The 27,156-nt window shown below is 37.5% G+C and overlaps 1 protein-coding gene across 5 annotated transcripts in view; it reads left to right on the forward strand.

The window, feature by feature from the left end:
- The window catches only part of LOC100329589 (ephrin type-A receptor 7), a 189,254-nt gene that overhangs the window by 102,165 nt on the left and 59,933 nt on the right, over nucleotides 1–27,156 (forward strand). The window lies entirely within an intron of this gene.

Raw genomic sequence — 27,156 nt, forward strand, 5'->3', positions numbered from 1 at the left:
GTCCATAACCCAACCTCTATCCCAACTAAAAAGCACCACGTGTTCTCAAATACATTACAAACACAGTAAGCACATTGTATTTATTTATTTTTTGTATTTTTTGTATTTTATTTATTTTTTGATGCAAGTACATAGTAGTTGAGGACACTTAATATAAAGTGGGAATCGAAAATCGAAATCGCCCAAAATCGAAAGCAAATCAGTACTTGTCTACCCGAGGGAGAGTTTTTGTTGTCGTTGTTGTTTGTTTAAAGCAACAGTTCACCATAACAGGACTATTCTGTGATCATTCACTCGCATCTTGTTTCAAAGCTGTTTGAGTTTCTTCTGTTGAACACTAAAGCAGATATTTTGAAGAATGTTGGAAACCTGTAACTATTGACTTCTATAGTAGGAAAACAAACACTATGGAAGTCAATGGCAACAGGTTTTTCCTTCAAAATATGTTCTTTAGTGTTCAACAGAAGAAAGTGAGGACGAGTGAATAGTTTGTACATTTCATTTTTGGGTGTAAATGTAAAGCTTTAGTTTTTAGCTGTTTCAGATGCGTGCCAGACATTTGCAGTTTTTTTTTATTTTTTTATTCAGGCTGGAGTTGTTCGCCTTGAAAATAAATCCATATAAATGTTGTGTGTGTTGTAAAGGAGCGATCTTAAAGATCTGAGCTGGAAGGAAAGGATGCATTCTGCCTGAAGGATCTTGCACTGTTGGTCTTTGTGCTCTTCAACAACACTCTAGTTGCTCCACGGGAATTTCAGCATGCTGGAAAAATGGCTTGAGTAAAAGTGCTTTGAGATGAATGAGCAGTCTGGTTAGTTTTGTGGGAGCTGGCGAAAGCATGCATATGTGGATGCTTTCTGTTGTTTATTATATTTACTCTATATTTTACGGATATGTGGCTCATTCCAGAATTGCAAGTGCATTTCAAGCATTTTCCAACTGGAATATTGTACATTAAATGCATAAGTTACAGTAAACAGAATTCATTATTGATGTAAAATAATGAAGAATGCTTGAATGTGATTGGGAACATTTAACTGGATGTAAATGTTAAAGCTCTTAAGGGGAGACGATGACAGTGTTGACTAGTGGTGTAACGCATCAGAAATCACACTATGGATTTTGAGTCACGGATCGGGCCATTTTTTGGATCAGCCAAAAAGGGGAGGAGACTAATTTAATTTAGCTTTCCATTTATTGCATGAACAGTTCTGCGGGAAGCTTTTAGTTTTAACAAACAGAAATTAGAAGCTCAAGAAATCAGATCAAATCAAGAATTGACCAGCTGAATTAAAATAAATGGTAAAACATTCAATACTGTGAGAAATGATCTTTGCCATGGTAGCTGATGTTTGTAACAATCATTTAATTATTTTACTTTTCTCTTATTTATCCGGGGTCACCACAATGGAATGAACTACCAACTATTCCAGCATATGTTTTACACAGCGGATGCCCATCCAGCTGCAACCCAGTACTGGGAAACACCCATACACACTCATTCACACACACACATTCACACACACACACACACACACACACACACACACACTCATACACTACAGCTAATTTAGTTGATCAGTCGCATGTGTTTGGACTGTGGGGGAAACCAGAGCACCTGGAGGAAACCCAACATGGGGAGAACATGCAAACTCCACACAGAAACGCCAACTTGTGTATAAATAGAGTAATTTAATGCAGCTCTGCATCTCCTGGTCAACTTTAATTCAGACTCAACATTGCAGGCACATTTCATAACATATTAGATTGCGAAATCATGCTTTTGTTCTTATACGAGTGACAGAATGTTGAACACACTCAAGGGCACCTCAGCGATAAAGCTGGACTTTACTCTCATTATCTTTACACTCTGTTAAATTTTACGATTCTTCTAATATTTGCCTCATATATGTGTAAGTGTGTATGATCTCAGATGCATGGGTTTCTAGATAAGCTGTTCATTTAGGCTTCATCGAGCAGCGCTGTGTGTTTAATGTCCATCTGTGTTCATCTGAAGGTCAACATGCACTGCTTTTGCCTGAATGACCGTGTGTGTGTGTGTGTGTGTGTGTGTGTGTGTGTGTGTGTGTGTGTGTGTGTGTGTGTGTGTGTGTGTGTGTGTGTGTGTGTGTGTGTTCACAGCGGCGCTGCATCACTTATTAAATGCACAGACTGTGTGTATTTATACTGCTGTTTTCTGTTTGAGTTTCTGTGTTTTGTTGAACACTAAAGAGGATATTTTGATGTCATTTGGCAGCCATTGACTTACATTGGCCAGTGGAAATAAAATGAATTAAGGGTAAAAAAATTGAGGGCAATTAAATATCAAGTATGTTAATATTTTCGGGTGAACTAAACAGCAATAGTTTACTTATCATTTGTTTTATTCATTTACTTGCATATTTATTTAATTTACTCATTTACGTCCTTATTTTTATTCATTTATTTATGTGCTTATCATTTATTTTATTTACTTACTCATTTTTTATTTATATATTTTCTTATTTATTTCATTAATTGTACTTGCTTATTTTTATTTTATTTATTAATTTATTTGCTTTTTATTTATCTCATTTCTTTGCTTATTGTTATTGTATTTATTTATTTATGTATTTGCTTGCTTGCTTATTTATTTACTTATTTCAAATTTAAGTCAATTTAAAAGAATATAAATAAATTACCAAAAAATAAGTAAATTTTGAACAAGTAATCTGTACAAGCAGATAAATAGTTAAATAAATAAATAAATAGATAAATAAATAGATAAATAAATAGATAAATAAATAGATAAATACATAAATAAATAAATAAATAAATAAATAAATAAATAAATAAATAAATAAAAAAAAAATAAAATAAATATAAGTAAATAAATAGTGAGTTACTCTGTGAAAACACTCACTTTGTAATGCAATAGATTTCAAATTTATTTTGAGTGAACATAATATAAATTGTCAAAAAAAAATCAAATTTAAACAAGTAATTTAAACAGAAGAAAATGAGTGTAAAACTCAACTGAAAGCAGCTTTGACACAATCTACATTGTATAGCACTTCAGAAATCAAGTGTCTTGTCTGATGTCTATATTATATCTCTCATTGTAAACACTTATTCTCTTTTGGTTTTGTTTGTTCTGCTTATTTTTCCATCACGGCTGCTCCTCAAGATCTAATTCCCAATTTCCCCATTTTTATTGATGTCTTGACTTCCCTTTCAACTCCTCCGACAGCGTCCTGTGTCTTAATTAAAATGGGACACTTAAAAAAAACGAAAATTAATGAAAGAAGAAGCTGTTAATTACACAACAAGGTCACAATCCTTTTACCTTCACAGCTTAATTGTGGCCTTGATTGTTTTTCTGACTCATTTTTTATGCAAGCGCCAGACTGATAAATGTTGTTAATTGTCTTTTGTGTGTTTCTGGAGGAGAGTCAAACGTTTCGGTGTCTTTTCCATGACATTTGACATAATGTGTGTGTGTGTGTGTGTGTTTTAGATTTTCATTTTATAAATGTCTATAAATTTGGTCCACACAATATATAGAAAAGTATCATTGCTATGATGATAGTGCAGGCAATATCATTAGAGAGCCGTGATGAATCAATTTATTTTATAAGAAAAAACAATTGTGTAGGGGTGACACGGTTGCTCAGTGGTCAGCACTGTGGCCTAACAGCAAGATGCTTGCTGGTTCAAGTCCCGGCTGGGTCAGTTGTTGTTTCTGTGTGGAGTTTGCATGTTCTCCCCGTGTTGGTGTGGGTTTTCTCCGGGTGCTCCAGTTTCCCCACAGTCCAAACACATTCACTATAGGGGAATTAGGTATGCAAAAATTTCTGTAGTGTGTGTGAACATATGCTGGAATAGTTGGCAGTTCATTCCACTGTAGTGACCCCTGATAAAGAGACTAAGCTTAACAAAAATGAATGAATGAATGAATGAATGAATGAACATTTGTGTGTTGTATGCACAGGTGACTTTATCTAAATTTGACTAATCTGATTGGGTCATATTTTTTTTAGCTCCACCTCCCCAGGGGCTGCTGTTCTTCTATTGGCTGGAGTGACCCAAATGTAAACCTAGAGCTAAAATAGACACTAATGGGCGGAGTCAGAGAGGAAAATGACAACAGCCAATCAGAAGCTTTTCAGTCATTTACTCTTATTAGTAAGTGTATTATTATTATTACCCAATGTTGGGTCAAATATGGACATTTTTTTCAGTTAAATTTTAATTACAATTTTTAACCCACCAATTGGGTTTGTCCATATTTGATCCAACATTGGGTTTTAACAACCCAGCGTTTTTTTTATTTTATTTTATTTTTATTTTTTTAGAATGTAGTGTTTTGCAGTCTTAATGTTTGCACATTGACATATCTTTAAAAAAAAATCTACAACCTATTACAATTATTACCTATGAAATGTAGCATGATTATTAAATGCACGAATGCTTTTTCTAAAATGGCTAATAAAAATAGCATATTTCTACACTATAAAAATGCTGAGTTGTATTAACCCAATGTTGGGTCAATTATAGATTACATTTAAATTACACTTTGAACCCATCCATATTTGACCCAACTTTGGGTTGCAACAGCCCAGCATTTTTTTTGTATGTAATGTTTTAATGTTTACATCTTGGTGACACGGTGGCTCAGTGGTAGCACCGTGGCCTCAGAGAAAAAAAGAAAGCTGATTCAAGTCCCGACTGGGTCAGTAGTGATTTCTGTGTGGAGTTTGCATGTTCTCCCCGTGTTGGCGTGGGTTTCCTCCAAGTGCTCCGGTTTCCCCCACAGTCCAAACACATGCGCTATAGGGGAACTGATCAACTAAATTGGCCGTAGTGTATGGGTTTGTGTGTGTATGGGTGTTTCCCAGTACTGGGTTGCAGCTGGAAGGGCATCTGCCGTGTAAAACAAATGCTGGAATAGTTGGTGGTTCATTCTGCTGTGGCGTCCCCAGATAAATAAAAGGACTAAGCTGAAGTAAAATGAATGAATGAATGGTTACATCTTGACAAAGTATATTACCCAAATGCAGAATGATCATAACAGAAATGCATGATTTATAAAATTAGCATACCTCTACACTATAAACATGTTGGGTTGTATTAACACAATGTTGGGTCAGATATGGACACCCAACATTACTGCACATCCGGCATGTGTTCTCCATATGGTTGTGCTCTGCTATGAATGCTGATGTTTTGACTTCTCCTTAAACCCTTGATGACCCATTGGGTCATCTGGTAATTACCCTTCACAGCCTTCTGTCCTGTACATCCATTCATCTTCAGCTGAGCTCCTCTTTTCTCCCCTTGACCTTCAAATCCCATACAGACCCTCTGCTGTGCAGCTCTCCTGCAATTGATCCTGTCACATATAAATCCATGTTTCCCAGCCGGTTTACGTCCTTCGATTTCCAAAGACGGCCCGCCCTGTCGTTTACTGTCCAATTGTGTTAATGAGATATGCATTGAGGTCAGAAGCATTAGAGTTTTGGATATTTGCATTTTATTAGTGTCAGTTCCTGCCCTTTATATTCATTCCCTTTATATACACACAGCTGAAGTCAGAATTATTTGCCCTCCTGGGAATTTATTTTCTTTTTTAAATATTTCCCAAATGCTGTTGAACAGATTCAGGAATCTCTCACTATTTGCTCTAATATTTGTTCTTCTGGAGAAAGTCTTATTTGTTTTATTTGGGCTAGAATAAAAGCAGTTTTTAATTGTTTTGAAGCCATTTTAAGGTCAATATTTTTAGTCCCCTTCAGCAATATTAGTGTTTGATTGTCTCCAGAACAAACCACTGTTGTACAATGACTTGCCTAATTACCCTAATTTTACCCTAATTACCCTAGTGAAGCCTTTGTCACTTTAAGCTGAATTCTTGTGTCTATTATCTACAAGAAATGTATCATTTATTCATAAAACATCTAGTAAAATATTGTCAAATATCTTATACATTTATATCTTTGTTTATTTACTTATTTCTTTATAATATGTAAAAAAATTATGTTCTGTCGTCATAAAAAGAAAAAAAGAAAAGAAAAGAAATTTTAAGACATTAGTTATTAAAATTACTGTTCAGAAATGCGTTAAAAAAAATAATGTGCAAGCTGCATTTCATATCAGTTTTACATTTCATTCATTCATTCATTTATTTTCTTGTCGGCTTAGTCCCTTTATTAATCCGGGGTCGCCACAGCGGAATGAACCGCCAACTTTACCAGCACGTTTTTTTTACGGAGCGGATGCACTTCCAGCTGCAACCCATCATTAGGGAACACTCATATACCCTCATTCACACCCATACACTACGGACAATTTAGCCTACCCAATTCACCTGTACCGCATGTGTTTGGACTGTGAGGGAAACCGGAGCACCCGGAGGAAACCCACACGAACGCAGAGAGAACATGCAAACTCCACACAGAAACGCCAACTAAGACTAGGCTTGACCCAGCGACCTTCTTGCTGTGAGGCAGTTTTCAAACTATGCAAACTCCACACGGAAACCCCAACTGACCCAGCTGGGACTCGAACCAGCGACCTTCTTGCTGTGAGGCCACAGTGCTAACCACTGAGCCACCGTGCCGTCCCTTAAAAAGGATTATTTCTCTGAATTTGCAACATTCTTCCAAACATTTTGGATAATGCGAGTACATAAGTCAGCAAAATATACAACCCTGTTTTTTTTTTTTTTTTACTAGGACTGCAGGACTGTGTCCCTCTGAAAAGAAAAGACAGAAAAAAGTGGGAGAAACTAGACAAAAATAGCTTTTAGCATCATACTCAAAGTGTCGAGGCTGAAATTGGTGCTAAAGTTGCTTCAACAAAATCTGTGTACATGTGGAGATTTCTGTAGTGTGTAATGCATGTGCACAGATTCTAAACATTCTGCATCACATTGTCATTCTGCAGTGCTGTTCATAGTAAAATAATGAGTTGAATCCATTTTAGAATAAGGCTGTAATATATCAGGTGGACAATACTTTCTGTGAGCTCTGCAGATTTCATCATTTCTTTCTTATAGACTTCCCCCTTCCTGCTTCCTCTTCTTCCTTTTCACCCACGTTTTCATTTCTGTTTCTGCTTTCTTCGTTTTTTTCTTTACTTTCCCACCATGAGGGTTTTTTACCCTCGTTTTTCATCATTTGGGAGAAATATCAGATATCAGAGATGTATACACTGTAAACCAACACTCAACTTTATCAACTGAAATGAGTGTAGTTACTCATAATTGACTGAACGTGAGATCTACTCATTTAAAAAGAGTTTTGAACTCCGTGTTGAAGGTCATGAGTAAATTAAACATCTCGTTACTTCATCTGAAATAGAGTAAGTTCACAGAACTCGTATAGATTAGTTGAACTCAAATGGTTTGTAGCAGTCGGTTCCTCCAACGGTTTGAGTTGCCTCATTGGGCTTCACAGTACTCAGTTGGTTTGAGTTCTCTTCATTTATTGGGTTTTACTGTGCTCTAATTGCTTCATTAACTCAAATAGATTAAGTTGACAGTACTCATTAGGATTAGATTTTCAACTTAAATGGTTTGTTGTAATCTGTTTTCTCAAAGTTTGAGTTAACTGAACTTTTGGGATTTACAGTGTGTATATATATACATCTTGTACGTTTACATCTTTCTTTCTTTCTTTCTTTCTTTCTTTCTTTCTTTCTTTCTTTCTTTTGTTCTTTCTTTCTTTCTTCTTTCTTTCTTTCTTTCTTTCTTTTTTCTATTGTTTTTTTTCTTTCTTTTTTCTTCTTTCTTTCTTTTTTTCTTTTGTTTTTTTCTTTCTTTTTTCTTCTTTCTTTCTTTCTTTCTTTCTTTCTTTCTTTCTTTCTTTCTTTCTTTTGTTCTTTCTTTCTTTCTTCTTTCTTTCTTTCTTTCTTTCTTTTTTCTATTGTTTTTTTTTTCTTTCTTTTTTCTTCTTTCTTTCTTTTTTTCTTTTGTTTTTTTCTTTCTTTTTTCTTCTTTCTTTCTTTCTTTCTTTCTTTCTTTTGTTCTTTCTTTCTTTCTTCTTTCTTTCTTTTTTTCTTTTGTTTTTTTTTCTTTCTTTTTTCTTCTTTCTTTCTTTCTTTCTTTTTTCTTTTGTTTTTTTCTTTCTTTTTTCTTCTTTCTTTCTTTCTTTCTTTTGTTCTCTTTCTTTCTTCTTTCTTTCTTTTTTTCTTTTGTTTTTTTTTTCTTTTTTCTTCTTTCTTTCTTTCTTTCTTTCTTTCTTTCTTTCTTTCTTTCTTTTGTTCTTTCTTTCTTTCTTTCTTTCTTTTTTCTTTTGTTTTTTTCTTTCTTTTTTTCTTTTGTTTTTTTCTTTCTTTTTTCTTCTTTCTTTCTTTCTTTCTTTCTTTCTTTCTTTCTTTCTTTTGTTCTTTCTTTCTTTCTTTCTTTCTTTCTTTCTTTTTTCTTTTGTTTTTTTCTTTCTTTTTTCTTCTTTCTTTCTTTCTTTCTTTCTTTTGTTCTTTTTTTCTTTCTTTCTTCTTTTGTTTGTTTCTTTCTTTCTTTCTTTTTTTCTTTTTTTTCTTTTGTTTCTTTCTTTCTTTCTTTTTTTCTTTTGTTTTTTTTTCTTTCTTTTTTCTTCTTTCTTTCTTTCTTTCTTTCTTTCTTTCTTTCTTTTGTTCTTTTTTTCTTTCATTCTTCTTTTGTTTCTTTCTTTCTTTCTTTCTTTCTTTTGTTCTTTTTTGTTTCTTTCTTCTTTTGTTTCTTTCTTTCTTTCTTTCTTTTTTCTTTCTTTCTTTCTTTCTTTTTTTCTGTCTTTTTCTTTCTTTTCTTTCTTATTCGTTCTTTTGTTCTTTTCTTTCTTTCTTTTTTTTCTTTTCTTTCTTTCAGGTTTTTATTTTTTTCCATTTGTCATGGGTTTGTTTCTCAATCATGGTTTATGCTGATTTTTCATCATTTGGGACAGATATTCACTTCAGTTCATCTTCATTTCTCCAGCGCTTCTTCAATGTAGATTGTGTCGCAGCAGCTGAACACAGAAGTTCTAGTAAACTGAAGCTGTGTCAGTCCAGTGTTCACAGCTGAAGTTCAGTTTAGTTCAGTTCAGTGTGGTTTAATATTCACTGCTGAGAGTCAAAACACTGAAGAGTAATCCAACCATGCGCATTTCTACAGATCCCAAACCAAGCAAGCATGCCAGTGGCGACAGTGGAGGAACAAACTTCACCAATTAACAAACGTGAAGGAAAAACCCTGGAGAGAAGCCAGGCTCAGTTGAGCACGACCATTTCTCCTCAGGCCAAACTTCTTGTGCGGAGGCTGGAGAGTGCTGGACATCCATCGTGGAGAAGTTGCAGGTGTGAGTAGGTCACTGGCGGGTGTTCAGGCTGGCCCACAGGATCAATACAGAGACTCGTCTGTCACTGGTGTCTTACAGGAATCAGTCTCATGCTCTCCACTCCTCCATGACCATCACAGCAGCTGCTCAGGATACGGCCTGGTGCAGGATATGGAGACATTGGGAATAATAAAAGCAGACTAGCATAAGCGCAGATGCTGTCTTTTTGGCGAAGTGTTCCCGGCTCCGGTTGCCTTGAATAATCCAGACTAACAATCCTTTAGAGGATGTGGATTTCAAAAGCATTTGTGTTTTATGTGCATGCCTTTAATCTAGTTTTACACTGACAGAGTGTGTCTGCCTCCCGAACTGTGCTAGGAAGGCTGTTTCAGAGTTTAGGTGCAGATATTACAAAGATCTATCACCTACAGTTGATGCTGATATTCTGGGAATAATCAGTCGTCCAGGATTACTTGAGTGTAGTGGACGTGAGGGGCTATAATACACCAGAAGTTCCCTCAAATACTGGGGAGCTAAGCTGTTCAGGGCTTTTGGTAGTCAATAGAATTGTAAATTGAACAATATTTAATAGGACAGTTTTACATCTTGCAACAGTTTTTTACATCTTACAGTTTTTTACATTTTACAGTTTTACAGTTTTACATCTAGATCTTATACATTTACTTTCTTTCTTTCTTACATAAATAAATAAATACATTAATTTATTTTAGTAATTTATTTAATTCATTTTCTTTTCAGCTTAGTCTCTTTATTAATCATGCGTCGCCACAGCGGAATGAACCGCCAACTTATCCAGCATATGTTTTACTCATGGTTTGGTTCCTCCACCTTAACAACATTGAGAGGTTTTTGTCCACTTTTTTTCATCATTTGTGACTTGTGAAGTTTATTTTAAACTAATTTCGAGAGGAGCACGTGCTCACATTAGCTAATCATGATCCTCCAATCAAAGGATCCCAAGTCACTATATATATCCTCATTTCCTTTCTACAATACCTTCGTCTAGAGGAAACAACCCCCCTCTCCTTCTTCCACCTTTATCCAGAATGGGTGGCCACGGTGGCCCAGTGACTAGCACTGTTGCCTCATACCAAGAACACCAATGGCGTTGGGACCTCGCTGGGCAGTATTTCTGTGCAGAGTTTGCACGTTCTCCCCATGTCCGTGCGGGTTTGCCCTGGGTTCCCTGGTTTCCTCCCACCATCCAAATATGCTCTATATTAGATAAAATAATCCTACTGTAAATCTTTTTTCTAAATCTCTCTGGAAGTTCACCTTGGCCTCAACAGTGGGGGAGTTTGAGATCAACCTGAGCTCAATTTCCAGTCGCTCTGTGAAAGGGGAAGCCCTGGGCCCGAGGATCCCTTGAGCTCACGGCTCTCTCCCGCGACAGCACGCCAAACAAACTATGTAAATCATGAGCTAAGTGTGAACTCTTGAAATGCTAAATATCAGAGATGCTACTTTGAATTTATTTTTCCATATGTTATAGATTGTTTCCTCTCTTTCCATTTCTTCCTTGCTTTCATTTCCTCTCCTTTTTTTAATTTTCCATTTGTCCCTTTCTCCATGTTTTCCCTCCGTCCTCTGCTCTATAATTATTGTGTGTGCCATAATAATAGTGTGCTGCTGGTAGGGGAAATATCTGTTATCATTCCTGACCTCTGCGCCATTGATCATGGAAATGTGACCAGGCTGGAGTCGCGCGCTTGTCTTCAAAAATTGGAAATCAATCAACAAACACGCCTCATCTTTTGTAGGATAATTAAATAGTTGGGTTTTGCTGCTGGTGACCTTTCCAGGTGTGTGTTTGTAAGGCATTCAGAATCTGCAAAACTCTGAGGAATGACTTCTTTTCCACTTTGCTTCATCACTTCATCAAACACCCTGAAAACAAGGAAGAGATGGGGGGAAAAGAGGGTTTATTAGGCATTAAGTTCAATTAAACATTGAATTCTAGTTAATTAATTCTAAATCAGATGTTTCAGGTGTGTTTAAAATGAACAGTACATTATTTTGGCCACTAGAGGGCATGTATTTACAACAAACAAAGGCATACTTTTGCTGTGACTGATTGTGGAATTGTGGGAGTTGTGGGAAACCATGTTAATGCTTAATTATTGAACAATAATTAAATTGTTGGGTTTTGCTGCTGGTGACCTTTTCCCAGCAGCATGTTTATGAAACATTTAGAATCTGCAAAACTTAAAGGACTTATTTTCCACTTTGCTTCTAGACTTAATGCTCAAGAGGAGCCTCGTGCCCTGAAAGCGAAAGGAGAGATTGGAAAAAACAGAGTTAATGAACCGCTGAGTTCTTCAATTAATCTAAATCAGATGTTTCAGTGGTGTTTTAAATCTACAGTACATCACTTTGACCACTAGTGGGTGTGTATTCACAACAAACAAAGGTGAATTTTGATGACTCTGTGACTGAGTGTGGAATCATGGGAGTTATAGTCTTCTGTGGAAATCATGGATGCACAATTGAACCTTCATTAAATAGTTGGGTTTTTCTGCTGGCGACCTTTCCAGATGTGTTTTTAAGGCATTCAAGAAACCTTAAGGAATGACTTTCTACCACTTTGCTTCATCACTTAATGCTCAAGCTGAGCCTCGCACCATGAAAACAAAAGGAGAGATTGGAAAAAACAGGGTTAATTAACCATTGAGTTCATCAATTAATCATTGGGTTCTTCCATTAAGTCAGATGTTTCAGAGGTGTTTTAAATGTACGGTGCATTATTTTGGCCACTAGAGGGCATGTATTCACAACAAACAAAGGTGTATTTTGACGTTACTCTGACTGTGGAATTATGAGAGTTGTAGTCTTCTGTGGAAATTGTTAATGGATGAGCTGTTGAACAATAATTAAGTTGTTGGGTTTTGCTGCTGGTGTCCTTTCCAGATGTGTGTGTTTAAGGAATTCATTTTGGCCGCTAGAGGGCGTGTATTTACAACAAACAAAGGCATACTTGGATGATGCTGTGACTGATTGTGGAATTGTGGGAGTTGTAGTCTTCTGTGGAAACCCTGTTGATGCGCACTTACTGAACAACAATTAAATTGTTGGGTTTTACTGCTGGTGACCTTTCCCTAGCAGCATGTTTATAAAGCATTCAGAATCTGCAAAACTCTGAGGAATGACTTCTTTTCTACTTTGCTTCATCACTCAAGGGTAGCCTCGTGCCCTGAAATCGAAAGCAGAGATTAACCATTGAGTTCTTCAATGATGTTTAAATCAGATGCTTCAGAGGTGTTTTAATTGCAAAGTACATCACTTTGGCCACTAGAGGGTGTGTATTCACAACAAACAAAGGCATGCTTTGATGATGCTGCAACTCATTGTGGAGTTGAAGTCTTCTGTAGAGATCATGTTAAAGTATGAGCTGTTGAACAATAATTAAGTTGTTGGGTTTTGCTGCTGGTGACCTTTCCAGATGTGTGTTTTAAAGGCATTCAATACCTGCAGAACTTTGCATCATCACTTAAAGTTTATGCTGAGCCTCGCACCCTGAAAGCAAAAGGAGAGATTGGAAAAAACAGAGTTAATGAACCGCTGAGTTTTCAATTAAGTCTAAATCAGATGTTTCAGTGGTGTTTTAAATCTACAGTACATCACTTTGACCACTAGAGGGTGTGTATTCACAACAAACAAAGGTGAATTTTGATGAATCTGTGACTGAGTGTGGAATTGTGGCAGTTGCAGTCTTCTTTGGAAATCTATATAGCGTGATCACATCCTTTCCAGATGTGTTTTTAAGGCATGTAAGATCTGCAAAATCTTCATCACTTAAAGTTTATGCTGAGCTTCGCGCCCTGAAGGTGAAAGCAGAAATTGCACAATAAAGAGGGTTAATTTACCGTTGAGTTAATGTCTTCAGTTGAGTTTAAATCAGGTGTGTTCTGCATGCACAGTACATCTTTTTGGCCACTAGAGGGCGTGTATTTACAACAAACAAAGGCATATTTTGATGAAGCTGTGACTCAGTGTGGAATTGTGGGGGTTGTGGAAATCATGTTAATGGATGCACTATTGAACAATCATTAAATAGTTGGGTTTTGCTGCTGGTGACTTGCCAGATGTGTGTTTGTAAAGCATTCAGAATCTGCAAAACTCTGAGGAATGACTTCTTTTCCACTTTGCTTCATCACTTAATGCTCAAGCTGAGCCTCGCACCCTGAAAGCGAAAGGAGAGATTGAAAAAAGAAAAAAGCGAGGGATCCATTACCTGAGCTGACAATAAGCAGCGGTGTTTGTTTGAGTGTGTGAGTGTGCTCCACCTGACGCGCTTCGATATTTCTGGGAGATGTCGCACATTTGCCTGCATCTCATTGGCAAAGACCCGTTCTCCTCCTCCTCCAAAGCCAGCATCCTCATCAGTCGGACACCCTTCACTGATTCAGAAACAGCTTTTACTTTGCTTTTCTCTCTCTTTTCCATCTCTCTCAATTTCTTGAGTGCCGCACCTGAAATTGCTTTGACATTCAGATGCAAACATAACCATTGACACCCGCCTGATGGGTTTAGCATGCTAATGGATAGATATTTCTCTCTCTCTCTCTCTCTCTCTCTCTCTCTCTCTCTCTCTCTCTCTCTCTCTCTCTCTCTCGTTTACACACATCTGAATATAGATGTGGTCTGGAAGTTGTGCGTGTGCTTAAAGCTCATGTGAAGTTTAGATTTGTTGATCTTTAGAGCTGTAAACTGATGTATGGTTTATTATCAAATGTTCTGCTGCTCTTCAGATATAAGTGTTTGTGTTGTGAACGAGATGGACAGTGTTTTCTCCTTTTCCTTTTGCTCTGAGGTGTTTACTGTAAAGCTTGTAATGTAAATGTAATGTTTGGGAAACAGTCAATCTTAAATTCTCTCTCTCTCTCTCATGTCATCCCTCTCTCCTGGCGGGCGTAATGAATGAGAGCTGATAGCTTGTGTTCTCAGATCAGGCATGTCAGGATGTGGGTTTACGGGGGACAGCAGTAATGTCAGCCAGAGGCTGCAGGCAATCAGTGTCACACAAACTCATCACTGCATCACTTTGTGGATTTAATGTTGACGGTGCACTGCAGCATCTTCATTCCTCACGCTTCTTCTGCTGTCTTTCTTTCTTTCTTTCTTCTGCTGTCCTTTCTTCATTGTCCTTTACTTTTGTCATTACTTCCTTTCATCCTTCCTTTTCCTTTCTTTGTTCCTTCCTTTTCCCTCTTTCTTTCGTTTTTCTTCCTCCTTCCCTTTTCTTTTCTTTCCTTCCCTTTCTCACTCACTTATTTCCCTTTTCTTCTTTCTTCCTCTCTTTCTTTCTCCTTTTAACCTCTCCATCTTTCTTCCACCTTTCTCTTTTCCTCCTCCTTCATTTATTATGCTCAATATCTCCATCCTTGTATCGGACATGTCTTTCCTTCACGTTTCCTTATTTTCTTCTTTCCTTTCACAAATTCTCTTTCTCTTCATTTCTCATCTACCGCTTTTCCTGTTTTTCTTCTTTTCTTCCTTTAAATATCCATTTTGCATCTACCCTTCCATCCTCCATTCCTTCCTTCCTTCCTTTTTTATTTCATTTACCTTTTGTTTTTCCTTCCTTGCTTGCTTTCTTTCTTCTTTCCTTTTCCTTCTATCCTTTCTTCCTCCTTTCTTTCCTCATTCTGTTTTCTTCCTTCATTTCTTCCTTTCTTTTTCCTCCCTCTTTCTTTTTTCTAACCCTTCCTTCCTTTCTTCCATTTGTCCATCATTTATTTCCTTTTTCTTCCTTCCTCTCTTTAAATCTCCACATCTTTCTTTCAATGTTGCTTTTCCTCTTCCTCTATTTATTATGCTCAACATCTCCATGCTTATATTGGTCATGTCTTCCCTTCACATTTCCTTAATTCCTTCTTTCCCTTTCCTTCCCTACTTCCCTCCCTCCTTCCCTCCTCCCTTCCTTCCTTCCTCCTTCCTTCCTTGTCCTTTACTTTTTCCATCTGTCTATCCTCTTCTCTCTTCCCTTCTTTCTTTCTTTCTTTCTTTCTTTTCCTTTCTTTCTTCCTTCATTCCTTCCTTCCTTTCTTCATTTATTCCTTCCTTTCTTCATTCCTTCCTTCATTCCATCTTTTTATCCCTCAACCTTTCTTCCACCTTTCCTCTTCTTTCATTTATTATGCTCAACATCTCCATCCTTTGATCATTTTCCCCTTTACCTTTCCTTAATTCCTTCCATCCATTTTATTTCCTTCACATCTATCCTTTCTTCTTTCCTTTTATTGTTTCCTTTACCTTTTATCCTAACTTCTTTTCTTCCATCCTTCCTTTCTTGTCTTTCTTTCTTTCTTTCTTTCTTTCTTTCTTTCTTTCTTTCTTTCTTTCTTTCTTTCTTCATTCCTCCTTTTATCCCTCCATCTTTCTTCCACATTTCCTCTTCCTTCATTTATTATGCTCAACATCTCCATCCTTACTTTGTTCATTCCTTCCCTTTACCTTTCCTTAATTCCTTCCTTCCATTTTTTTTCCTTCTCATCCATCCTTTATTCTTTCCATTTATTGTTTCCTTTACCTTTTATCCTTCCTTCTTTCCTACCTTCTTTCCTTCCCTCCTTTTTCTTTTTATTTTCTTAATTGTCTTTAGTTTCTCTTTTCTTGCCCCCATTTCCTGTTTCCCTTCCTTTATTAGTCCTTCCTCAATTTTTCCTTTCCTGACTACTCCGTCAGTTCCTCTTCCCTCTTCCATCTTTCCCTTCCTCACCTGTTTTAGTGCAGTCCCCCCTTTTCTTCCTTCTCTTTTTTTTTCTCCACTTCACAATGCTAAATCTCTCTCTCTCTCTCTCTCTCTGACGGTGTACTGTAGTTCTACATCTGTAACCGGGTCCCCAGGCTCTTCAGTGAGAAATTACACATGTACGCGTGTGAAAGAAGCATTCAGTGATCTGTAAACACAGTGACCTGAATCCTCCAGTTGTCGCGAGCGGCTCCTCACACACTCACGCACACGCTGGACTCCTCCGTGATCTGGCTCACCGTCAGGGGCTCGGGCTCGCGATCTGGACGTTTATAAATCTCCTCCGCACTCGACTAAATGGAAACCATCCATCAGAGGTGACAGCGAGCAAACAAAGCCCTACCATGAGCTGCTGGGCTGCGTTTGATGATGTCATGCCCCGCTCTGAGCCTGCGGAGGCGGCTGACCTGACGGGGTTCACTGGGGACAGATGGAGATCTGAGCACGCAAACCAGCAGAGCTATAACATAGCAGAAAGCAATGTACAGTAGAGTTTAATCTGCTTATTGAGTCTGACGTCACATGCCACAATTTATTATATATATATATACACAATGTGCGGGTATACTCCAGCAGCTGTTTTCGTTTTTGACTGTTTGTCTCCATCTAGTGTCTGAATAATGCGCAGGTTAGTGTATACTCCATCAGCTGTTTTAGTTTTTGACTCTTTGTCTTCATCTAGTGTCTGAATAATGCACAGGTTAGTGTATACTCCATCAGCTGTTTTCATTTTGACTGTTTGTCTCCATCTAGTGTCTGAATAATGCACAGGTTAGTGTATACTCCAGCTGTTTTAGTTTCTGACTGTTTGGCGCCATCTAGTGTCTGAATAATGCGCAGGTTAGTGTATACTCCATCAGCTGCTTTAGTTTTTGACTCTTTGTCTTCATCTAGTGTCTGAATAATGCGCAGGTTAGTGTATACTCCATCAGCTGTTTTAGTTTTTGACTCTTTGTCTTCATCTAGTGTCTGAATAATGCGCAGGTTAGTGTATACTCCATCAGCTGTTTTAGTTTTTGACTCTTTGTCTTCATCTAGTGTCTGAATAATGTGCAGGTTAGTGTATACTCCATCAGCTGTTTTCATTTTGACTGTTTGTCTCCATCTAGTGTCTGAATAATGCGCAGGTTAGTGTATACTCCAGCTGTTTTAGTTTCTGACTGTTTGGCGCCATCTAGTGTCTGAATAATGCGCAGGTTAGTGTATACTCCATCAGCTGTTTTAGTTTTTGACTCTTTGTCTTCATCTAGTGTCTGAATAATGCACAGTTTAGTGTATACTCCATCAGCTGTTTTCATTTTGACTGTTTGTCTCCATCTAGTGTCTGAATAATGCGCAGGTTAGTGTATACTCCATCAGCTGTTTTAGTTTTTGACTCTTTGTCTTCATCTAGTGTCTGAATAATGCACAGTTTAGTGTATACTCCATCAGCTGTTTTCATTTTGACTGTTTGTCTCCATCTAGTGTCTGAATAATGTGCAGGTTAGTGTATACTCCATCAGCTGTTTTCATTTTGACTGTTTGTCTCCATCTAGTGTCTGAATAATGCGCAGGTTAGTGTATACTCCAGCTGTTTTAGTTTCTGACTGTTTGGCGCCATCTAGTGTCTGAATAATGCGCAGGTTAGTGTATACTCCATCAGCTGTTTTAGTTTTTGACTCTTTGTCTTTATCTAGTGTCTGAATAATGCGCAGGTTAGTGTATACTCCATCAGCTGTTTTAGTTTTTGAATCTTTGTCTTCATCTAGTGTCTGAATAATGCGCAGGTTAGTGTATACTCCATCAGCTGCTTTAGTTTTTGACTCTTTGTCTTCATCTAGTGTCTGAATAATGCGCAGGTTAGTGTATACTCCATCAGCTGCTTTAGTTTTTGACTCTTTGTCTTCATCTAGTGTCTGAATAATGTGCAGGTTAGTGTATACTTCATCAGCTGCTTTAGTTTTTGACTCTTTGTCTTCATCTAGTGTCTGAATAATGTGCAGGTTAGTGTATACTCCAGCTGTTTTAGTTTCTGACTGTTTGGCGCCATCTAGTGTCTGAATAATGCGCAGGTTAGTGTATACTCCATCAGCTGCTTTAGTTTTTGACTCTTTGTCTTCATCTAGTGTCTGAATAATGTGCAGGTTAGTGTATACTCCATCAGCTGCTTTAGTTTTTGACTCTTTGTCTTCATCTAGTGTCTGAATAATGCGCAGGTTAGTGTATACTCCATCAGCTGCTTTAGTTTTTGACTCTTTGTCTTCATCTAGTGTCTGAATAATGCGCAGGTTAGTGTATACTCCATCAGCTGCTTTAGTTTTTGACTCTTTGTCTTCATCTAGTGTCTGAATAATGTGCAGGTTAGTGTATACTCCATCAGCTGCTTTAGTTTTTGACTCTTTGTCTTCATCTAGTGTCTGAATAATGTGCAGGTTTGTGTATACTCCATTAGCTGTTTTATTTTTTGATGTTTTGGCGCCATATGGTGTCTGAATAATGCACAGGTTTTTGTATACTATATATCAGCTGTTTTTGTTTCTGTTAGCTTTGGATTTAATTAAAGATTTAATACATGTCTAATTGTTATGCTGTGGCATGTAGCTGTGTATTTTAACTACACCCAGCACAGTTGTTTTCACAGAATAAACCCTTCAGTCTCATATAACCATGATGCACTTAACATCAGACTGCTGATAAACCTGTCAGGCTTTATTCTGAGATAACAACCTCCTGGATCTACTTTATCCCCGACATAAACTCTATTGCAGATCTGCACTGGTGAAGATTATCAGAGAGAGTAGATGCAGTTCATATCACTCTTGCGCTGATTAGGATTTATCCAGAGCAGTGTAGTGTCCTCTAATCCTGACTCTTCATGCGTTTCCTATTGTTTTGTTGGGAAAGATTAGAGCCATTGAGTTTGTGAAAGGGAGATGGAGAATAGATAAGAGCAAATACAGAGACAATAAAAGGAGAATGGTGAGCTGTGTCCAGAAGATCACAGATATCAGGATGAATGTGATGAAATCTGTCCGGTTCCTCTTTTGTCTGTTTGTAAATCCCACTGAAAGAGACTCTGTTTGAGAGATCTACTGCTGTCAGGTTAGCCAATAATGAGCTGCTGTAATTATTAATACTCTAACACTGCAGCGAGTTAATTCTCCACTCAGGCCGACACTACAGATCCTACGTTTTTTTAAGCAGTTAAAGTGAGAATAATTAGCCCGCCTGAATTATTACCCCCCCCCCCACCCTGTATATTGTGTATTTTTTTCAATGCATTTCCAATTATAACAGTTTTAATAACTAATAACTGATTTATTTTCTCTTTGTCATAATGACAGCACAGAATATTTGACTAGATATTCTTCAAGACACTTCTATTAAGCTTAAAGTGACAATTAAATGCTTAACTAGGTTAATTAAAGTTAGGATAATTAGGCAAGTCATTGTATAACTGTTTTTTTTCTGTAGACAATCCATAGATCTGACCCTTATAGATCACTGGAGAACAAATACTTTAACTCGGACTACAATTGTGCCACCATATGAACTACAACTCCCTACAGGCACCACAAGCACACACCTGTTTCGGTTCTCCACTGATTACACTCACACACACAGCTGGGAGCTACTCAAGACTGATTACATGGACTATTTATAAGGCACAGACACACACATCAGTCTTGTTGTACAGTTTGTGAACATTACAGTGCATTTCCCTTGTCTAGCCTAGCTGTGTTTTGACCCTTTGCCTCTCGTTTTCATTCCTTGCTGCCTGTGTCGACCATTCGCCTGTTCTTTGACCATGACTTTGGATTGCTCTGCTTGTATCCCGTTCGCTCCTTTGATCAACCTTTGCCTGCCTAAACAGTCTTGTAATAAATCGCATGTGGATCCTCATCTCTGTTGTCCAGCATTCCAGTTGTGTGCTCTTTTAAAATAGTTGGGTTAAAAATACCCCAACATATAACCCAACTATAGATTTCTGTAACCAGGGAAGTGACACTGACAACAGAAGTGCATATCCATTAGCGATTAGATTTATTAGTGACGTCAGGCCAGCAATGGCCAACACAGGGGCAAACAGATGCATACAGGCAATCCAGAACCGTAGTCAATAGGCAGGCAGATGGTCGGAAGCAGGCAGCAAACAATTAAACAAATAAACAAGGCAATGATCAAAAACACGGTAAATCAAGACAAAGGAAACGCGTTGTAATGTCACTAGAACAGATAACAAGACTCAGCAATGAGTGTTTCAAAGTGAGCCGTATTCATGTGTGTGTAATCAGTACTCGAGCAGCATCAGCTGTGTGTTTGCAATCAGTCAAGATCAGGAACCGGTTATGTGTGTATTGTGTATTGCATGACTGGGATCTGTAGTCCATAACATGTCAGATTTGTAGTTCATGTGATAGTCGATGTTTACCATTGAACTTTAGTGGTTAGATCGCTTGTGATCATGACAGTTATTATAGCACCTTCCCAACTATGGGTTATTTTAACCCAATGCACTGGGTTATATAATTTAACCCCATGCATTGGGTTATTTTGATTAAATCTTATCTTTTTCCATTCTGGTACTATTGCTATTATTTCTAGTACTACTGTTAATTTTGTAATTAAGGCTGGGTAAATAAAAAACACACAGTTTTCATAAATATTACACATGCTTTATTTACATTACATTTTAATTCCAGAGACTTTTTCTTAAAATAAATCAAGAATCACTAGCAATGAAGAAACAGAACAAAGTGCAGACAAATATAAAAGAGTTCAAGCAGAAATCCTGTGTTGATGGAGCAGAATATGGAGCTCTGTGTGCTGTAGAGGCTGTCCAGCAGCTGCAGCAGGCTTTACTCAGTGTCCACAATGTACAATACATTTTAACCACGTCCAAACACTTCTAAACGATGGTCTTGGATGGTAAAATGGATGTAAAAAACATGACATGCTGAGGTAGTTTGATTTAAAAAAAAATAAAATAAATAATAATAATATATATATATATATATATATATATATATATATATATATATATATATATTTATATATATATATATTGTAATATATATATATATATATATATTATAAATATATAATATTATAAATATATAATATTATTGTGTTACAGCTTAAATAAATTTTATAATGCAAAAACAACATTACATGCATATCAGTTGACTGTTGAAATTTAAACTTTAAACCCAACTGGTTGAGTTATTAAATAAATAACATAATAAAGGTTAAAAATTCCCAAACAAATCATTAAATATGTTTAACTCAGGCATTGGGTTAAATAAATAACGTTTGTGAGAGTGTGACATTAACTTTATATACAGTGCTCAGCATAAATAAAAGCACCCTGTATTTATATTTAAAATGTAATATTTTTCTCCATTTCTCAGTGAATATAGGCGATGCATTTTGATGCATTTGAATAAAAATTATTTATTAAACCGATATATTTATTAACATAATATTTTAGTCACGAAACATCCTTAGAATTTTTTTAAAAATGCATTTGAAATTATGTGAAATATAAAAAATGTATAATTACAGGCTATTTAACCCAAATTTACTGTAAATATTTTGGTTTCTCTTGATCAACTGTAATCGTCCCTTTTCCCAATACGGAAGACCAGCAGCAATCAAGTATGCATGATTATCTGCTGTCATGACTTTTCAATCAAAAAAATGTGATTATAATGGAAGTCAATGAGGCAAAACTGCACCAACATCACCAAAAGGGAGTCAATCTGGCCAAAGTGTATTGCTTTTCCAAAAAATATGTGTTAAAATAAGATTTGTCAGCAGAAGTCTTTTCATTTGCTGAAACACAGAGGAAAGGTTAAGACTGCGAAGAGCACATGACAGACAAAACCTTTAAAGCAGAGCTTCATTTATGTGGATTTATTCCATTCGCCAGGGCTTTTTTCATAAATGGGAATTAGCAGCAGTGATCTGAATATGATGACATGAATTATTGATTCTCTGACAGCTGCTTGCAAATCCAGCCTGACATTTGGAAAATAAGACTGCGTGGAGTTACAGGCTGAAAATAATGACGGAGAGCAAAGCAAACGTCTTTCTGGCCTTATCAATATTCATTAATGGCTTCTGTCAGAGCGCCACTGAAACATTTCATTGCTCACGTTTACTGTATTACCTTCTGTGTGATTTATCCATGTGTGTTTGAAACAGCTGGGTGGATAGAAAGAGAAACGTCAGTCAAATATAAAAATCAGATCATTGTTAGAGGCAGGTTTGATTTTTAGCATATTTTTTCCTGTCTTTTGTTCCGATTCCCGAGTGTGCAGTTTCTAGCAGGGCTTTTTGTGACTGGTTTTATATGTATATCCAGAGTAAAGCTTTATTCTGTGATAGCAGCCGGCTGGATGTACATTATGCTAATTATTACACTGCTGTTTGTCATAAGACTAAATATTAGAATATTGATCTGAGCTTTAATAATTAAAAATAAAATGTAAAGCTTGCAGAATAAAATGAATACAGCCTACATTGCATATTATCATTATTATTATTATTATTATTAACATTATTATTAACATTATTAATATTATTATTATTATTATTATTATTATTATTATTATTAACATAATTATTATTAACATTATTATTATTATTATTATTATTATTATTGACATTATTATAATTATTATTAACAACATTATTATTATTATTATTATTATTAGTAGTAGTAGTAGTAGTAGTAGTAGTATTAACATTATTGTTATTATTATTATTAATGGGGTTTGCCATAGGCAAAGTCCATTCTTACAATTGTGCTGGTTTATTATTATTCTTCTTCCATCTTCCGTGCGCTTTTTCGGGAATGGTGTGCTATGACTTTTGTAAGGGGTCAGGGGTTTTTTGGCCCCGCAGGGGCCAAAAAACCCCCCCAAAAATCCCATAGACTTAACATTGAGCCGAACTTTGACGACTCACAGCGCCGCGTGTGAATTTTCTGGAAATATGGGATTCACAGCATCTGTAGAGGGTTGCAGCCTAAGTGAGAACATACCTTGCAAGGGGGTAAAAGTTGCACCCCTGGGGCTCTAGGACGTCCCAAAGTGCTCCCATTGACTTACATTGTCCCCATTGACTCCCATTCATTTTTCTAGAACAGCACTAACGCCCCCGCGAAATGGGACGACCTTTAAAGCGTTATAGCGCCAAGTGTGAAATTCGTAGAAATATGGGATTCGCAACATCTGTAGGGGGTTGCAGCCTGTATGAGTACGTACCCCAAAAGGGGGTATAAGTTGTACCCCTCGGGTGCTAGGACGTCCCAAAGGGGTCCCCATTGACTTTACATTGCCCATTGACTCCCATTCATTTCTTGACTCACATGTCAATCACAGTACATAGCAGTGTCATACAGACTTGGGGGTGGGCTCATTTGACTCAGGCAACCAATCAGCATCTCATTATGATTTTGAAGCTCACAAGCCACGCCCCCCCAAACCACTTAAAGACCCCTAATAAGTGCCCCATTGACTTAACATGGGGTGGGATGTCCCATTGCAGATCCCATTGACTTCCATTATAAAGGTCACACATCTATAACATTACATAGGAGTGTCATAGAGACACGGGGGTGGGCTCATTTGACTCAGACAACCAATCAGCATCTCACTATGATAATGAAGCTCACAAGCCACGCCCCCAAACTGGTCCCATAGACTGCCATTATAACTGGCCTACATGCATATCTTTGCTTAGCAGTGTCCTATTGGCTTGGGGGATGGCTCATCTGACTCAGACAACCAATGAGCATCTCAATATGATAATGAATCTCATAAGCCACGCCCCCAAATTGGTCCCATAGACTGCCATTATAACTGGCCTACATGTATATCTTTGCTTGGCAGTGTCCTATTGACTTGGGGGTTGGCTCATTTGACTTGGACAGCCAACCACATTCAAGTTCACTCTGTAACCTCGCCCATAGCAACAAAAGAGAGTACCCTAGCAACCGTTCATCAACAGCTATATCTCAGCATCGGAACATCGTAGAGACTTGGGGATTGGCTCGTTTGACTCATGCTAGCAAACGGAACTTCCTATATGCTACACATGCTAGCAGTGACTAGCTACATGCTAATATTGACTAGCCATGTACTGTAACTTGCTAGAAATGCTCACTAAGTATAAATATTTCATCAGGCATGTATGTGAGGCTTGCCTAGTAACCACCTTGGGTACCCTAGCAACTGCCTAGCAACCACCCAAATTACCCTAGCAACCGCCTAGCAACCACCTAGCAACCGCCTAGTAATGCCTTAGTAAGGGCCTAGCAACCACTCAGGACACCCTAGCAACCGCCTAGCAACGCCTTAGCAACCACTCAGAATACCCTAGCAACCACCTAGCAACCACTTAGGACACCTTAGCAACCGCCTAGCAACACCTTAGCAACCACCTAGCAACCACTTAGGACACCCTAGCAACCGCCTAGCAACGCCTTAGCAACCACTTAGAATACCCTAGCAACCACCTAGCAACACCTTAGCAACCACCTAGCAACCACTTAGGACACCTTAGCAACCGCCTAGCAACACCTTAGCAACCACCTAGCAACCACTCAGAACACCCTAGCAACCGCCTAGCAGCCACCTAGCAACCACTCAGGACACCCTAGCAACCGCCTAGTAACACCTTAGCAACCACCTAGCAACCACTTAGGACACCTTAGCAACCGCCTAGCAACACCTTAGCAACCACCTAGCAACCACTCAGAACACCCTAGCAACCGCCTAGCAACCACCTAGCAACCACTCAGAACACCCTAGCAACCGCCTAGCAACACCTTAGCAACCACATAGCAACCACTCAGGACACCCTAGCAACCGCCTAGCAACACCTTAGCAACCACCTAGCAACCACTCAGGACACCTTAGCAACCGCCTAGCAACACCTTAGCAACCACCTAGCAACCACTTAGAACACCCTAGCAACCGCCTAGCAACACCTTAGCAACCACCTAGCAACCACTTAGAACACCCTAGCAACCACCTAGCAACACCTTAGCAACCACCTAGCAACCACTCAGGACACCCTATCAGCCACCTAGCAACCACTCAGGATACCCTAGCAACCGCCTAGCAACATCCTAGCAACCACCATTTCTTACTTTTCCAGTGCTATTGCCCAGTTTAGTACCATTTTGTACCCCATCGATTTGCCACGCAAACCCCATTCACATTTCCTTTAGGAAATGTACAATTCTAGTTATTATTATTATTATTACTAACAATATTATTATTATTATTATTATACATTAATATTTATTTTTATTATTTTTATTATTATTATAGTTTTTAATATTATTTATGCTATTATTATTATTATTATTATACATAGTTTTTATTTATTTACTTATTATTTTCATTATTATTAATATTATTATTATTATTAATATTATACATTATTTTTGTTGTTGTTGTTATTATCATTATTATTATTATACGTTGTTGTTATAAATATTGTTATTATTATTATTATTATTATTATACATTGTTATATATTATTATACATTATTATTATCGCTATTATTATACACTTATTGTTGTTGTTTGTCGTTGTTGTTTGTTATTATTATTATTACTGTTATTATTATTATTTTAAATTATTATTATGATCATTATAAATAAGATTTGTCGCTGTACCTATCTTGTTAATGAATTGCTTCTGTTTCTATTTTTCTAATTTGTAAGTCATTTTTGATTAAAGTGCGTGATTAATGAGCAAATGCAAATGAATTGTTTGTTCTCCATTAGACTTTAAATGATGCCCAAAATCTGATATTATTACACAGCACAGAAATACTGGATTCTGATTGGCATGTTATTCTGTCTGTGTGAATATTCAACTGATTTAGCTTCTTCATAATCAACACTGCAAACATTATTTAATTTATTATTAACTCTGTATAATATCAGAGTTATATTGCCAAGTGTGCTTCACACACACAAGCAATTTTTCCTGTGCTTGGTGCTCTGAAGCACCGACCAGATGGTAACAGTTGGAACAGGAAGTGTGCTGGGTGCGAGGTGTCCAGAGTGATTTTGCGAGCCCTTTTTCTCACTCTGGAAGATATGTTGTTCATTTGTGTATTTAAGCCTTGTTAATAAACTCCGCTGTTTATTTGTGCTTGATCTAAAACTCCACATCTATAATCCTCTCAGTCTATGCTGACATGATCTTCAGCAGCTCAAACACTCTAATGGCTAATGGACAGACGGCTGCTTCTCACTCAGGGCTGCTGTTTATGCTAATGAGATGGAGAGATGGCCACTAGTGGGCGGGGCTTTTCCCTTCTGATGACGCGTACAAATGGAGAATGTCAATCACAGTGTTTCTGCAGACTGATTTGATCAAGTCTGATTATTAACAATGCAATTAGTTCATGTTGACCATTAGAGGCTGCTGGAGATATTCACACACTGCTGATAGACAGCCCCGCATCAGAGTCAGTTCTGCATATTAGCTCAACTTTAATAATAGGCAGGTCATAAGGCAGTGGTGAATAGTGTGAATTGTTGCTTAAACTACAGTTTTAGCATGAAAGCTCGTCCACAGGTCTGTTTCCCTCCAGATATTTGGCTTTTTCTTTCATGCAGGATTTTCTGCAACCTGGACGCCCGCTGAGACTTTCAGCTCCATCTGCATTATAGATCCTCGCGGCACTAGACTGTATATACAGCCAATCAGATCACTGCTTTAGCTTATTTTATTCTGAATGACCCCCGCTGAGGCCATCATAGATAAATGGATCTGTATGCATTCAGCCGGTCTGATGTGGAGTTATGGGAAATATAGTGTGTGTGTGTGTGTGTGTGTGTGTGTCCTCGTGGCATTGCTGAAGTACAGTGCGGTGGTTTGCTCTTCATGCCATCACTATAGTAAGGTGTGTTTTTCGAGAGGATCATGTGATTATGACTGCTTGCGTTCGGTCTCATATTAGCCGATTCATGATTCACCAATCAGACGATTCTTAAGCCACTATAAATACCCTCAGCTCCATATCACAGCCATCTTCGTTTTGAAGAACCCCCCCTTCCACCTCCTTCTTTCCTAGATGGGTGGTACGGTGGCCCAGTGGTT

The sequence above is a fragment of the Danio rerio genome, chromosome 19 (genome assembly GCF_052040795.2).
Source record: "Danio rerio strain M-AB ecotype USA chromosome 19, GRCz13ab, whole genome shotgun sequence".
NCBI classification, from domain to species: Eukaryota; Metazoa; Chordata; class Actinopteri; order Cypriniformes; family Danionidae; genus Danio; species Danio rerio.